We start from the raw sequence: 17,462 nt of genomic DNA, 5'->3' as shown, positions 1-17,462 counted from the left end.
TGGTTGCCGTTTGATTTAATTTTCTTTGGAAAGCGAGGCCCTTGTGCTGCTTCCCGGTGTCTTGGCCGTAGTTGTAACCCCTGGTCCATGTCACTCGCAGCTCTTCCAAACTGCCCCAGGTGATGTTGGACTGAGTGGGGACATCCATGGCCAGCTACCCAGTTCGCCCGAAAATAAGACAGGGTCTTGTATTAATTTTCCTCCAAAAGATGCATTAGGGCTGCTGGAGAGAGTCCAGCGCAGCCACCAAGATGCTGAAGGGGCAGAGCATCTCCCGTGTGAGGAAAGGCTGAGGGAGCTGGGGCTGTGGAGCAAGAGAAGAGGAGACTGAGGGATGACTCATTCATGTTTACAGATATCTAAAGGGTGAGTGTCAGGAGGATGGAGCCAGGATCTTCTCAGTGACAACCAGTGATAGGACAAGGGGCAATGAGTTCAAACTGGAACACAGGATGTTCCACTTAAATTTGAGAAGAAACTTGTTCCCGGTGAGGGTGGCAGAGCCTGGACCAGGCTGGCCAGGGAGGTTGTGGAGTCTCCTTCTCTGCAGACATTCCAACTCGCCTGGACACCTTCCTGTGTAACCTCATCTGGGTGTTCCAGCTCACACAATATTCCAGGTTGCTTTCTCTTTTACGCAGGACAGGCAGAGGTGCTTGCACATAATGCATTCTGTGCGTGAAACATTTTGTTTTCTTTGCAGATGCTGCTTAGCGAACTGGATGCTTGGAATCTTTTTCTTGTGGCCAAGTCACAAATGCTGGGGAAACCTATTGTGAGACGCCAGAGCCATTGCACTCCCTCGGGTGCTTGCTGTGATTTATGCACAAAATCTTGGATTCGAAAGAACAAAATCAGAGGGTTTTGCATACTGTAGCTTGCATTTGTAATTGTGTAATTGAGGGTGTATTTTCTGTATGTGCCACAGCCATTTTCAAGCCTTCCTCCGCCCTCCTCTCCCTCAGCAAATCCACATGCCTCGTGGTTTCGAGCATTTATATAGAACATTACAAACAGAATCATTTTGTCAAGCTCCATCCAATGCTCGTCTCTATTTTGTGTCTTTTGCAGGAAGGATCAGAACGTGGTCTCACCTGTCAGCTGCTGGAACCTCCTGCTCAACCCGGTGAAGCAGGAGAGCCGGGACCACACCACTCTGAGCGACATTTATCTCAACAACATCATCCCATGCTTCGTCCAGGTCAGCGAGGACTCGGGCCGCCTGTTCAAGAAGGTAACTGAGTGCTGCAACACACCGATTTTTGTCCATCCCTTTGGAAGTATCAGACTTTTCACTGTTATTTGCCCAGGTGGCCAAGAAGGCCAATGGTATCCTGTCCTGTATACAAAATAGCATGGCCAACAGGACAAGGGCAGTGATTCTTCCCCTGTACTCTGCACTGGGGAGGCCACACCTGGAGTATTGTGTTCAGTTCTGGGCCCCTCAGGTCAGAGTTTGAAGTGCTGGAGCGGGTCCAGAGAAGAGCAACAAGACTGGTGAAGGGACTTGGACACAAGCCCTATGGGGAGAGGCTGACGGAGCTGGGCTTGTTTAGTCTGGAGAAGAGGAGGCTTAGAGGTGAGCTCATCACTCTCTAGAACTACCTGAAGGGAAGTTCTAGCCAGGTGGGATTGGTCTCTTCTCCCAGGCAGTTAGCAATAGGACAAGGAGGCATGGGATTCAACTCTGCCAGGGGAAGTTTAGGCTGGAGATTAGAAAGCAATTCTTTGCAGAGAGAGTGGTCAGGCATTGGAATGGCCTGCCCAGGGAGGTGGTGGACTCACCTGCTCTGGAGGTTTTTAAACTGAGATTGGACATGGCACTTAGTGCCATGATCTAGTAAATGGACTGGAGTTGGACCAAGGGTTGGACTTGATGATCTCTGAGGTCTTTTCCAACCCAGTCGATTCTGTGATTCTGTGATTCTGTGATTCTTCTTCTTCCTCTTCACAAGTCTTGTTAAGTACGCTGTGCAAAATACACATGCCACTGCCCCTTGTGTACCTTTATTAGAGGTGGGTTACTGGGATCAGTGGGTCCTTGGTTTGAACCAGTGTGCCTATACTTGTGGGTGGGAAATCCTTGGCCTCGGGTTGGGTAGGGATGTAAGGTCACATATGGGAGGGTAACCCCAGGTTTTCTACCAGTCTAGCAGTTTTTAGAACATTACACAAATATATTGTCCTGTTACGACAGGACAAGGAGTAATAGTTTTAAACTAAAGGAGGAGAGATTCAGGCTAGACATGAGGAAGAAGTTTTTTACAATGAGAGTGGTAAAATACTGGAACGGGTTATCAGAGAGGTAGTAGATGCCCCATCCCTGGAGACATTGAAAGCTGGGCTGGACGGGGCTCTGAGTAACGTGATCTAGTTGAAGATGGCCCTGCTCATTGCAGGGGGGCTGGACTAGATGAACTTTGAAGGTCCCTTGCAACCCAAACTCTTCTATAATTCTATTATATTATGTGGATGATTCAGGGGGTGGTGGATTTACATCTTTCTGGTTATGCAAACCAAAAATGTTTCTGGAATCATTCAGTTAAAAAAGAAAAGCATTAGCAGAAGATGTATCTGCCAACCACAGTTATTCAGCACTGAGTTGGATCTGTCAAACTCTGGATTAGATCTGGAAACTTTATTCTTCTAATTGTTTTACTTCAGTTTTTAAGACTATGGATAATTTCATTACACTGCTTACTTTGATAGTATGTGATCCATATTGCAGGCTAATTTATAAGCTATTTCAAGGAGAGGTGAATAATGCATTGGTCAGTGAATCTAAGCCTGGCTAGGACACAGACAGAGATACTTTTCAAAAACAGTTTTGTTTTTTTTCTGAGTGAAATCATGGTAGGTAAAATTTAGAAGCAAAACGAAACTTCTGAGAAGATAACCTAAAAACCAGTAAAATACTTAAAACCAGTAGAAGTATTAAAAGGGTTCTTCACAGATGTCAGAGAAGGTTGTGAAAACATAGCCATGAAAAGAAGTAAAATCAAACACAAATAATTGAACTTAATAAAATTAGTACCAATAACATTGTCACAAGCTTTAAAATGGGATCATCTATTCTTACCTCAGTGTTTTCTGTTATATCAAATGTAGTTCCAGTACATTCTCATTTCCCTGTCTGTTGAATAGCAGCTCTGCTTTTGGGAGAAATACTTCATGGTACACCAGCATTATAGCTCAGCACCACATGGCTTGATACATACCCTGCTTGACCTACACCACAAAGTCCTTTAGCTGGCACCTGGTATACATGCAGCACTTAAGGTCATAAGAGCATCAAGAGCTCCTGTGACCTCCTCAAATCTTGCTCTAGAGAGCTAAATATCATGTGTTACTTCTTATCAGCTGTGTGAGCACAAGCTTGTAGGGCAACTTTAATTACAACAGAAACACGTTATCTCAAACTAGACAAAATTTAAGTCAAAATTAATCCAGCTTTGTATTTATAGATATCATGACATAAGGTAAAATTGTTTCAGGCCAATGCTCAGCTACATTTACTGCAGTGGAGTACACCTGTCTACTGGTATAGGTGCACCACTATCTGCTTTATGCTTAGAAGGCTGCAAATGACTGAAGACCTTACTGCCTTTTATTGTTTTTATCGTCAAAAGCTTGGTGGCTGTGACGAAAAAATGGGTTGTATTACAGAAATAAAAGGAAGGTAACCATGGTAGTTGACGTAGTAGTGAATATAAAAAGAAATGTGATGTGTTGATTGTGTATTAGGATGAGAACTGTGGAGGAAAGTTGTGTCTTATAAGTCTGTTGGTATGACACATATATATATGTGTCTCATAAGCACATGGTACAAATGTAGTCCAGGGGAAACAAGGTAGTCAAAATTCTGAAAGAGTTTGGAGGGCATCCATGCAAGTATTTTAAACAACCTAAACTATAGAGACATAAGAGGGAACTTTTTCTCACAGAGAGTATGAATTATCAGCAGTTAAGGATAGGAAGCAAAAACTAGGAATAATTGTTCAGTTCCCACAATACAGAGCAATTACCATAGGGAGAATTGCTCATATATTGCTGTTTTTCAGCATTCTCATAAAGAATCTGGAAAGCGGGGAGATGCATAAGATAACAAGGTTTGCTAATGACATAAAATTATTCAAACTTGTCAAAACTAAATTGACTGCGAAGACTTGCAGAAGGCTTTTGTGATATTGAGTGATTGGGACACAAAGCAGCTAATGAAATTTCAATTCAATAAATGCAAAGTCATGCACATGAGGAAAACACAGTCCTAACTTTATATATAAACAGATGATGATAAGCTTGAAATGAGATTTGCCAGTTAGTTGCCTCTGTAGATAATTCTCTAAAAACAGAATAAACAAATATAGAAAAACTTGTAGACCCCTACTACTGGATTTTAGGGTTGAGGGCCATCCTTCAAGAACTAAGAAATTCACCTATTAACAGTCTCTGCCAACCAGGAGTTGCAAAATCCACTTGTAGATTTGCTTTACTCGATGCTAAACCTACTAAAGAATCATCTGAAATCATGTTCTGGGTCAACACTTGGGTAGTTTAAATTTCTGTCTGTGCTACTTGGAAAATTCAGGATAAGTATCAAGCAAAAATTTTATTTCAGCCTAGCCTGATGAGGTGAAGCAGTGTGAACCCTGGGTACTCATGAAAAGCCTTAGTTCCAAAAAATCAGTGAGATTTGAGAGAGCTCCATACTGGGACATATGGTAGGGCAAAAACTGATGGAAGCTTACTTGACTTCGTGCCTCTGGCAAAGTACGTCAGCCAAGAACACGTCTTAAAGGTTGTCCTGTCAATTCTGCCACACAGAGGATGACGAATCTAAGTATATGACCATTAATAATTCACCTTAGGAAAAGGAGGGCTGTTTCTTCATCAGTCCTCCCCTTTAGAGGTTCATGCTCCCTGTATATTATAAGCACAACACAGAGAACTGCTTGCATTTTGGTTGCTCTGCTGCGATGACACCTTCTCCCATGTGCTAGATTCAGCAGGGGGGTACTGCTGTGCACACATTTTACCCTTGTTTTCCACGTAGCACTGAGCAGAAGGTTGAAGTGACTGGTATACTGTCTGCATTATTCTTTCAGTAAATTGAAATGTACAATGAGACTATACTGAGACTCCTTGAATTCCAGCTCTGGTTTGTAGAATCTACTTCCTCCTGTCAGATGAATTGTTTGTGTTCAGGCTGGGACTTAGGAGTTGAATTATAATAGCAATAAAGGCTCATTAGTTATTTAATTTAAATAGCACTCTGTTCTTTTAAACAGCTTTTCTTAAACCCAAAAATTATGTTAGTTTGTTTTTAAAAATTACATTATATCACAGGACATTCAACCTTTTTTTAAGAATAAAAACTTCATTTTTGTCTCTTTTGAAAAAAATGATATAACTGAAATGTAAACAAATAAGAACACTCTAAAACTAGACTCAACTGTAAGAATAAAATAGATTTAAAAAAAATAATGATGCAAGCTTTGATGTTGCATGATGCGAAATAAACAGTTCTATAAAGAAATGCCACGATCATTTGATAGTAAAATATTGTACAGGTATATGTTTTACGTGGAGTTAAATTATTATGCAAAAGAGTTGTATAGGCTTTTTTATTATCCTATATTAAAATATTGCAGAAGAGGAAACATACAGAATTTTTGTCTGAGAGAACTATGTGACACTCTGTGCTAATCTTTGGCTCTGTACACTATCTCCATAAAGCAGGTTTCCTTGGAGAATAAAGTGCAGTAGAGTGACTGAGATGGCAGGAAGAACTAGAGGGCAATTTCTGTTTAGTAAGCACTGTTTTTTTCATATAGAGGTAAAAATAAATAAAAAGAAATTATTCTACAAAATCTCTGTAAACTTTGACACTACAAAAAGCTATCAGAGTTGAATGGTTTTGCACTCCTATGAATGTTATTTTTGGCTAAAAAGAGATTAGCAAAATAAATAGTTGGAACAGGTCTCAAAACCTGATCTTCATGGTACAACAGTATAACATGCAAGAGGAGTCATTTCAGCATTAATTTATTCAGTTACATCTGCCAAGTGTGAGCACAACTTGGCTAACATCTAATGACTTCATCTGAGCCACTTCCGATGCACTTGTTTTAGATAAACAGAAATACAGATCCCAGTCACAAGTCGATATGCTGAGCATTACATGGGGAAAAAAAATAAAATAAAAACAAAGTAATATCTGATTTTGAAAAGACGTGCTTGTTAGGAACATAGGGAACATAGGACAGGTTACATGTTGTCCTAGTCAGGATTGCATATGATAAAAATCATACAGGATGCAGAAGGACAGAGAAGTAACAATAGAGGATTCCTCGGCATTTGGCTCTCATATAACTATCAAACTAAGGAGCATGTCATTTCTCATCATAAGCCACTTGCTGGGCAGGTAGAGTTCAGCATTGATAACTTCTTGGAGATAACTGGTAGGACTCAATGTGATTTGTTTTTCACAGTGTAGGCAATTTAGGTACTGCCGTTATTATGGTTGAGAAAGACTGTAGAACGTGAATCCAGCTACAGTATTGGGTGAATGTAGAGACACGGAAGAGCAGCAGTGTTATGGGAACTTTCATTCAAGTGGAAAAAATGAGCAAACACTGTTCACAGGGTGCTAAGGCAGAGTGGGGAGGGAGCTGGAGGAGGCCCAAGAAGCCACACAAAAAGTGTGAACCATATGTCGTATACAAGGGTGTATTAGTGCTGTAGGAGTCTGGCCGTATTTCTAGGGCTATATGCCTAACTGTGCTTGAATCAAGAATATCAAAGCAATATTGTCAGCTTCCTAATAGCACACACACTGTCTTAACCTTGCTGAGAAAAAACAATCTGAGGTTGAATCTGGGGCTCTCTGGTTGTCATTTGCCACTTGAAAATGGTCTGTTGACTGGGCAACGCAGGAATTACTCCAGTTTGGCTGAGATTACAGGCAGCTCACAGTTGTCACAAATAAGTAAGTAAAAAGTAACCTAACTGGAACACGTTTCCTCAAAAAAAAAAAAAAAAAAAGAGAGAAGGTGTGTGTGATTTAAAATTTTAAGGAAAATAGAGGTGCTTAGGGAAAGCTTAAGAAAATATCTCTGCAAAGATGCAGAGAGGAAGGTAACAGTAAAAGGAGGAAAAGCTGAAATAAGTTACCTCACACTATAAAACAGAACAAAGAGCCCGTGAACTTGTAAAAACTTTGAGTTGAAAGAGCTGGAGGTGGCAACTGTCATCTTCGTGTTTCCAAGACTCCCAGAGCATCTTGCCAACAGACTGGTGAGCTCTTGACAGCACGTGGTACATACCATTGCTTTGCTGAGGGCACAGCTCCTTATACATCCAGTAAGGCTGGTCTGTATGAGGATGGTTCAGAGGCTGGTTACATTCTAGCACAGGTATCATTCAGGCAAAGGAGATTGCAGCAGTGAAAAGGGAAACAGGTACTGCATTTTTCTTGGATATACTGAATCATTCTCAGCAGTCAGGGTATCAGCTGGAGACAAACACCAAAATAACATCTGAGTATTATCCTTCAATGCAGTAAGTGAGCTTTCTGTGCAACTTCTCCATTGCCTTTCTTTTGACTAGCCACAAAACATCACAGACAGCAGTGCCTTGCTGCCTGCTTCCCTTGGCTCTGCCAGAAGGATCTCAAGTTGCAGCCTTCACCTGAGACAGGTCTTGAAGCTGTCCATTAGCTAGATGAGCAAGTAGTCGAGCTGTGGATGATATCAGAGTTGAGGAAGACTAAGGAATGTCGAAAAACTGGCTTTTGCTGGAGTTGACCAATATTTCTGAAAAAGGCAGAGGCAGCTGGGTGTTTGGCTCAAGCACTTACAGGCACAAGTAGTACAGTCCCAAATAGGTACCTACATTATTAAATGCATCATCATTTATTAAGTTTTCTTACCATAAATCAGCATTCAACAGGCAAGACAAAAAGTATCAGTACAAATACCACTCAGAATAAGCTAGATGATAAACCAGGATATCCAGTCCAAATATTAATAGAAATGTGATATCTTGCCTTTACCCTCGGGCAGAAGAGAAAGCATACATACAAACTCTTGATAGCCTGTGACAGTCTGACCCTATCAAAGCCAAGCAACACACGCAGTAACCATAGTGCAGTCAGAGCATTTAGGTCTATTGAAATGTGTTCAAACTATGGGCCATTATATGCCAAAGGTTTCTTCTGATTGTGGATCACAAAGTTCTGTTGTTAGACTACAAGACTTTTGCATTCTAACAGCAATATTTCACAATAATTTTTGCCACACTTTAAATTTTCTTGTCAGAACTTGCCTAGGAATCAGAAGAGACAGAATAGTAATTTGTTGTTGAAGTTGCAGGTATTTGAAAGCCACTATTTGAATAACAAGGTCTGCTGAAGGTTATGAATTAAGTATAGGGAAAAAATTAACGGTTGTGGGTGCTCCAGCCCTGGAAGTATTCAATGCCAGGTGGGATGGGGCTTTGAGCAACCCGATTTGGTGAAAGATGTTCCTGCCCATGGCTGGAGGGTTAGACCGGATGATCTTTAAAGGTTCCTTCCCACCCAAGCAATTTTATGTTTCTACGAGTCTATGAGTCTAAATATTTCCTTGAAGAGAAAGAAATATGTGTTTTTGGGGGAAATCCAGCAGATGGTAGTAAAATAGCAAGCTTTCTGAGTTCTGATTTTCACTTTTAGGCAAGGAAAATATGGATATCTCTCAGACCTCAGCTGAGTCTTGTAAGTTTACATGCAATACATTTTCCAAGCATTTTTAATAATAAAGATATAATATTTCTGTGACATATTTGAACTCAGCCCTCATTTTTCTGTCCTTAACTACTGCTTGTCTCCAGAGGGCTAAAGCTTTTATTGCTAGGAAATCACTGTGAGATCAAAATTTTCCTAAGACAACTTTTACTGTGGAAATAAAACATGCCTATTGGAAGAGACATTGACACTATTCAGTACCTGGCCTTTCAGCAAATTCTCATTAGAGTTGCCCTTCTACCCTAGACTGCTTCCCATGAGTCAGTTCTGGCATATCAGACACCACGACCACCACTATGAGTTGCTCATCAGAGCTAACAAATATAGAAACCATGCAAGCTCTATTGGACAGTGTACCTCTCCCTGCAAGGAATTCATCAGGATGGGAACATATTGACAAATGTGATAGAACTTGGTTTTAAAGTGTTATGCCTGTTTCCAACCCAATTATTCCTTACTGCATACTAACAGCAACTTTGTTTTCATTCTCTGCGATACCCATCTACGATATCTAAATCTACCTCTGTCACATTTTAAAAAACATTATATTGAGAAATTGAGATAAATCACAGCATCATAAGCTTTTGGTCTTGTGTCTCTCATTGTACAAATCTTCCAGTTACTACAGTTCTCCAATATGTCACTTTTTTTTTACAGAAAAAACCCCAAACATTTCCCTTTAATTGATGTCATTAGAGCAATTAAAGTCACTACACAGTTTAAACTGTAAATTTTTGCATTTTTCAGTGCTTAAAAATTATCACCTTATAGATTTTTTCTTGTGCAAAAACACTTTCTAGTTTCTCAAAGAAATAACACATGAACTTTATAGTCTAAATAAAAAACACTTCAAATGTTCTTTAAATGCATTTATAAACTTATTTCTTTCTGGATCTGATGCTAAATACACTGCCAAATTTATGCGGGAATAAATGAGAATTTAAGAACACTAAATAGAAGCAATAGTGTATAACTACTTTAAATGAAGCATGAATATTGTATATGTGTTTTTCTCTTGCTGTCAGGCAAGATGGAAACTTGCTGAGACCAATTTTGTATTGGAGTTCACAGCCTCATTTTATCTGATTACAATAACTGCTCAAAGGCCATCAAATAATTTGTTAGGAAAAAACCCTAATTCTCTTCACACATGCTTCTGATGAGCAACACTAATAGCAAGAACATTGCCAGCAGACCAAGGGAGGTGATCCTTGCCCTCTGCTCAGCACTGTTGTGACCACATGTGGAGAGCTGGGTCCAGTGCTCGCCTCCTCAGTACAAGAGGGATGTGGGCAGACTGGAGCAAGTCCTGCGAAGGGCCATGAATGTGGTTTGAGGATTGGAGCTTCTCTCATACAAGAAGAGGCTGAGAGAGATGGGATTGTTCAGCCTGGAGAAAGCTCAGGGGGGTCTTATCTGTGTGCATAAATACCTAATTGGGGGTGTGGGGTAAAGAAGGCAGAGCCAGGCTCTTCAGTGGTAACCAGGGAAAATTCTGAAACACAGAAAACTCTATTTAAACATGAGAAAAAAACATATTTGCAATGAGGCTGAACAAACACTGGAGCAGATTTTCCAAAGAGATTGTGGAGTCTCCATCCTTGGAGCTATTCAAAACCTGATTGCACATGGCTTTGAACAATGTGGTCTAGCTGACCTTGCTTTGAGCAGGGAAGCTGGACTAGATGACCTCCAGAGATCCCTGACAACCTCAGCATTGCATGCAACTCAGACATGAATTGAATTCAGTTTGCTAAAAGCAGGATATCTCCCTTTCAAAGGGTAAGCATTCACTGTTATGTGGAATTCAGGAAAATCAACAAGATATTGATAGGGAGTGGGAACTGCACTACCCATCAAAACTGTAGATCAGAACATATTCAAGTTCTGAATTACAGTTGTACAGGTTACTGGACAGGTTGTGTTTCCTCTCTGTATAAACAGACACTAGATGCAGATAGAGCCCATTGTCAACGGTGAATTGCAAGAAGGAATTAAATACAAATAAATTCATTTATCTCAGTCCACAGATTCTAGCATTTTTTATTTGTTTAAAATATAGTGAAAATTCTGTGAATCACAGTGAGAAGGGAGGAGGTGAGAAGAATATAGTTGTAAAAAAAAAAAACCCACCCCCCAAAAAAAGCACAAGACATACAAAATTCTGAAATTCCTCCAGATGTACCCCCCATGCCCCACGGCGAGGAGTGTTTCAGTTGAATTTTACTTTTATTTGTGAAACTCCAAGATGTGACAAGAAATACTTTTGAAACTAGGAGAACTGCCTTCCCCTCCCTGAGGGGAATTAGGAAGAGATGTGTGGCCCAGGGACATGCTTCCTCTAGCTGGTTTCACACAAATCTACTGTGCAGTAGTGTGGTAGTGCTGAATATAACCCTTAGTTGTTAAAGCTTGCCAGTATTTCCTGGAAGAATCAGCTGTCTGTTTCTACAGCTATAAAGGGCTCTCCACTCTGAACACTCAGAAGCTGCTCTCAAGTATCCCTGCCATACCCAAAGTCACCAGTGCACAAATAAAATCTTGTCATCCTAAGGTCCACCATGGCTGTATGTCTCAATATGGCAGGAGAGAGTTGAAGGCAATTAGTCCCCTCCAAAGCAGTGAACCATAGGTGTTTGAGGGGTGCTGTTGTCTTGAGTACCACAACACTCCTGTACTAACTGGGTTAAAACACTGAATGTTCTTGTCACTTTCATGGTTCATGATGATTACTACTGAATGGTGGTGACAGCTTTTCTGGAGAGTGGCTGATTGGAGCTAATAGTTGAATTCATTCACTAAAATCAGCCTGATAATTTTCAGCCTGCAAATAAAAGAGATGTAAGTAAAGTTTTATGCCTTTATGTGCTAGAAAAATGTACACCTGGCCCTGCTTCCACCAAGCATGACTATCATTCAATATTCTTGGGCCCTGCAGCTGCCTCTGTGTTCACCCAGACCAAATCCAGTTCCCTGACATTACTTAAAGTGGGAACAGCTTTTGTTTTGGACCACTGGACAGAGCTGAGGTCCTATAATTTTGTCAGTAATACTGATGTGAACCCATGCAAATTTTCCCATTTTATTTCTGTGATTACTCAAAGGAATATCAGTTCTAGAGCTGGTACAATTAGTAGGTGTGATCTACCCTGAGCCAAGACTGTCTTTTTAGTGTCGGGTGCCCACTTTCAGTTCATTATTCCATGCACACGATGCTCAGCTTTGTGACTGCTGATGGCTCTGAGGCTGAGCCCTGACACTGTGTTAGTGCAAGTGATATTATTGGCATGAACCCTGGTCATCTGTTGGCGTCAGCGTGGTTCCTAGCACTGCTCAGAAACTTGAGCTCAGGTATGACATTGATGTGGTGCTGGATGACACAAGACAAGAGAGAGCAGAATATAAAGGTAAAGCCACAATAACATATATACACTGTAGTGCACTGCTCCATGGAAACTGACAGTAGGTTTCCTAGGCAGCCAAATAAAAAAAAAAAAAAAAAACAACAAAACAACAACAAACAAAACAAGGCTAAAAAAGAGTGAAGTACAAAGAACATCAACCAACAGCTTGACGTGTTAAGGGGTAAATTTTGAAAAGTGCTTAAGTTCCACTGGAAGTCAATGGCAGTTGTGCCCTTAAATCACTGAGGACCTTTTGAAAAGCCCAGCCAGGAGCACCACTGCTTGATGCGTGTGACTGATTATTCATTGTTGTACACAGCTGTCCTGCTGCTGCACTTTCATTCCACTCTGTGCTCTACGCCAGGGCTGCTCCCCTCTCTTCATTTACAAGCTCTGTACTTCAGGAGACTGTTATTCTTCCTCCTACTCTTCCTCTCCACAGACTCCGTGTAGCTGTGTATGCACCTGACAGCCAAATATTTGTATGACCTCTCTAATATCCAAGGTTGTGATGCCAAAGGGCCATCTATCTGCTTCCAGAGCCAGTGACCAAAGAAGGTTTGGGCTGGCAGCGAACAGCAGGGATAGTCCATTCCTATCCCTCATGAAAGGCAAGTATTTCTGCATCGCAGACTGAGTTGGCAAGAAAGAGTAGGAAGAGCCATGTACAATGACAAGAATAACTAAGGTGGGCCATAACAAGAGCTCTGTGGAAATGAAGAAGCTGACATTGTTTTTAAAAGAAAATTCAAGAGCAGCTGGTTGTTACTTTGGCATCTGATCCTACCAAACTGAACTGACCCATCTTGAGCACAGCATTGCCTTCCATTTACATTAGGAGAAAATAAAACACTCAGACAATTTTTGCCTCACTGTGACAGGGTACATGATATCTCAGTAGAAGCTGCAAGCAACCTACAAGCTCCTGGCAAAACAAATGGAAAATGCCAACAAAATAAGATGTCTTATTGGAAAAAGTGCAAATAAAGATGTAGGTTTAATATGTGGGAAAAATAATTATTTTTGTATTAAAAACATGCGTGAGGTGAGATCTGTAAGATTATTAACCTCCAAAATCAGCAAACTGCCTCCCAAATACAGAATATATTCATTCATACATCTGGAAACCTGTAATCTATTCTATAGGAGAAGCCATTCTTCAAGACTGTGGTGATAGAATAGAAACAATAAAGCCAAACCAGTATATAATCATTTTTATGAAGACTTTTTAATCCCCTTTCTATGTTTGAAAATTTCCAGGTAGTGAAAGTTCCTCAGAGATTAAAATGTAATAAATATTTTATGGCATCTCCCAAAGAAAAGTGCAAAACCAATATATTAACTGAAGGTATTTTTAGCATGTATAGAGAAGTTTCCTCTTCCACTACCAACAGAACTGGAGCTTGGTTTTCAGTGGATTTATCACTCTACATGCAGTCTGAAAAAAAATTAATATACCATTTTAAAACTAAATGCTCTCAGTATCTATTAAGGAAATAAACATGTCAAGTGTTCCTTTGATTTACAGTATAACTGCGGTTCAAAACTAGTGATTTCTGTAGTTGATTTATAGTCAAGTCTTCTAGCTATGAAAGGAGGAGAGTTTTTTCTTCACGGAGGAAGATAAAACTCTATTTGCCTTCTGTGCTTCAGCTGAAAATTGATCTCACTTTTCACAAAGTTCATGTGAACCCTCCTTCAGGACACTGACCCAGTGAGATCCCCAAGAGAGAGGCCTTAGCTACAGAGATGTCATGCTGATTATCTTTCTGTTCTCACCTACGAAGACTTAAACATTGAATCAGAAGGAATCCAGAAAGTAGCTAAAATCAGGAGGCTTGACTGGAGGACCAGGAATCAGTGAGTGATGGTGGTTCACTTGTTGCTTTTAACAGTGAGATATGTCACTCTAAACTCTCCCTTCTCCAAAAGGATCCAGTTTATTTTCAGACTAATATTTTCTGAAAGTCTACCTGAGGGACTATGTTGCACACATTTGTTTCACTGTTTTTGAGAGATTTCAGAGCCAAGTTTTTAGGAAAAGAAAAAAAAAAAGAAAAGAGAAAAATCAGTATTTGGATATTTTTTATACTAACAGTAACAAAGAAAAAAATGACAGCTTAACAACTTGCAGTTAAACCCCACGTCTTTGACCCAGGATGCTTACGGCGATGGCTTGTACAACTTGACAACCTACTGCACTTGAATTTAAGATTATGTCTACAATCTGTGGCCTTGGTCTGATCTGACAAGCAGATCCACAGCACCAGTGTACAAAATCCAACATGCTTGAACACTCCTTAGACTACATAGGATCAATGAAATAAACATTACTTATGCTGGTAAACCCAAAGCACACTAAAACTTTCACAAGGCAGAAACTTTCAGAAGTCACATGGTCACAACTGCTTTTATTGCATGGGTGACAGTTTTTCTGGGGAAGGGTGGAGAAGTGGAGGAAGGCACATTCCCTGCATGGAACTACTAGAGCTCTACAGAACATGCCATGTGCTACTCATCCCAGATAGTGGGCAGTAAAGTCTGCAGGACTAGAGAATAACTGGGTCTTTTGTCCCAATTATAGATTCAAATCCCCCTCCTGTGCCTGGCTGAATAAAAAAGTTACCAGACTAGGGGCAGGAAAGCATTCAGCCAGCACTGAGTGGGAAAAATGTCCCTTGGGTGACAAGGATGACTTTTCTCTGGAGATGCTAAATGAGATCAGCCAGTTTACATGATGATCAACTGATGGGCACTGAAGTAGAAGAGCTGATGCCACCAGAAAGGTCAGGCTATGGATCAGCATCATGGAGGTCCAGTCAAGTAAGGCAAAGGAGATGAAGTTTCGTGAGAGAGTGAGCCAAAGGAGCCCAGTAAAATACATCCTCCTCTATTACTACCGAGCTGCTCTGGAAAATGCTGCAGTTTTCCAATATACGTGTTTCTTTTGATTGACTAATCACATTCCAAAGATCCTATCATAAGAATAATCCCCAACCTGGTTTTCTCTGAAGGTCATACTCCCTGTTTTCACACTTTACCATTGAAGTCTGATAAACTCCAATGATGAAGTAGAACTCTTTTATAAAACTACTTGTTATTTACAGTTATAACTCTCAGCAGGCTTTTAGTTAACTGTTTTTCAGTTCCTTGCCCAGATTCAGACATTATCTTCCAGTTGTGATAAATTTACCTGGCAAAGAAAAGAGTCTTGTCTGAATTTTTATTATTTTGATTTTGAACTTTTTCTTCAGGCACAGATATGGCACTTACAGTTATCTCTTCTGTCATACATTATAATATTTTCAGAGAAGTAGTTTTGAGAAGTCAGTATGGTATTTGATGTCACTCCAGCACTTCTCTCCTGGAGTTCTCTGTTTATAGTGTTTACAACAGAATGAGATGAAGTTGTGGCAAATGCTTTAGTTTGCATTTCTCTTTAAATTATTCAGTATGAGATGAGGAAATTAGGCACATCATAGAAGCAGGCTGAACTAAGTATGTAGAAGCATAATGCAGAGAACAAAAGTTTGGGAATAAAAGCCTCTCAGCCATTAAAAAAGTTAGAGTTAGAAAAGTCTGGTAAAATGTCAGTTTACAGTGTCTCACTTATTTCAACTCTCTCACATTGTAGCATTGTAGGATCATTTTCTATAGAGTTTATGGTTTTTAATTTTTGTTCTTATTTTTTTTTTCCTGTTTAGTTTAAAAAGACATGAGCAGGGAGGTTTTTATGGTTTCTTTGAGAAAATAATTCCATTTATTTTTTTTTCTCAATCTATTTCAACTGTTTCTCATCTGACTTCTTTCCACATATGTTGATTTTTTTTTATCATTGTTTCTAGTACCTCTGAGAGTCCTGCGTCATGTTTGTTCTCCTTCATTGAAATCCTCCCAGGTGTTGTTGTTTTCTCACTCCTTTCACCCTCTCTTGTGATAAAAGAAACCTCTGCATCTGAAAAAAAAAAAAAACAAAAAACAAACCAACAAGAAAACCACATGATTATAAAGTCTCCAATTCTTTCCTAACACACAACATTTACATGTGCCTCTCTCCCTCCCTGGAAACATTCAAAGTAGATGAATGCATGCAAAAGAGAAGAAATAGGAATGATGCACCCATAAGAAATCAAGGGGAACCAAGGAGGCAATCAGTTAAATTGACATTGGTTGTGGTGGCAAAGAACAAACCACATTTGGGGTATACACTGAATAAAGGGGATATACACTAAATTGGGACATACACTAAATAATACACCTGTCTACTTGATGTAATCCAAAACCTTTCTGTGACACTGTATTAGGAGTAACTTGGAGCAGGACTCTATTCCCATAGCACTCAGGGGGCACCCAGGAGGTCTTTGCTCCTGCCTGACCACCTTATTTTGTGGACCTTCAACACCAGCAGCATGTCTGCGAGCAGGACCCTGTGAAAAATTCATTAACTGCTGAGAGAATCTCAGCTCTGGAAATATGACGTGTATAATTCATTTGGAAAACAGTCAAACTGCTGACATAGGGTTCAAGTCCTTGCTCAGGCAGCGCAGGATCTTGGTTTTGTTACTTACTCCATGCATTACAAAGCAGATATGAGGCTCATTGTCAAAGGAACGTATCAGAAAGCTAAAAATAAAAGGTCTTGCTTTTCTGGAAATACTGCATACATTCAAACTGTCTTGAAAATTTAAATGGGCAACAGAATGTATTTTCTAATTTCAGAGGTATTTGATACATCAGTCTACAAGGTATATACCAGATGTGCAAGTTAGGCAGCAAAACACAAAAACAGATGCTTAAAAATACTCATGGACTTCTTCTAGTGATTGCATATATTATAAGAACAAATCAAATCTTTCAGTTGTTTAATTTAAAGCTGGATTATTCAGAGGAATTATTCATTTGGGAATGCTTAAAAATTGCACCAGCAAATGAAAGCTAGCATTTTTCCATACTTGTCACAATGACAGCTGGCTTGAAGTGTTTTGTTGATTTCTCTATAAAATAACTATGAGCTGTGGAAGAAATGCACTGCATGTAATGTAACTTGGCTTATAAAATAATTACATAATATTAGAATGAGGACTCAGTCTGCTGGAACAGCTTGCAAAATAAAATGGCCAAATAATGTTTGAATAAGGATCTGGCTGATAAAGTGGACTGAGTTAAATTTATACAAATGTTTGGAAAACAATGGTCCACATTAAGAAAAAAAAGAATGACTGTACAATAGACTTGCTCTCATACTGTACTGAGTTGAGCCACTGGATGAAGAC

The sequence above is a fragment of the Columba livia genome, chromosome 1, assembly GCF_036013475.1.
Source record: "Columba livia isolate bColLiv1 breed racing homer chromosome 1, bColLiv1.pat.W.v2, whole genome shotgun sequence".
Taxonomy (NCBI): Eukaryota; Metazoa; Chordata; class Aves; order Columbiformes; family Columbidae; genus Columba; species Columba livia.
Note: the sequence above shows the minus strand (reverse complement) of the source record.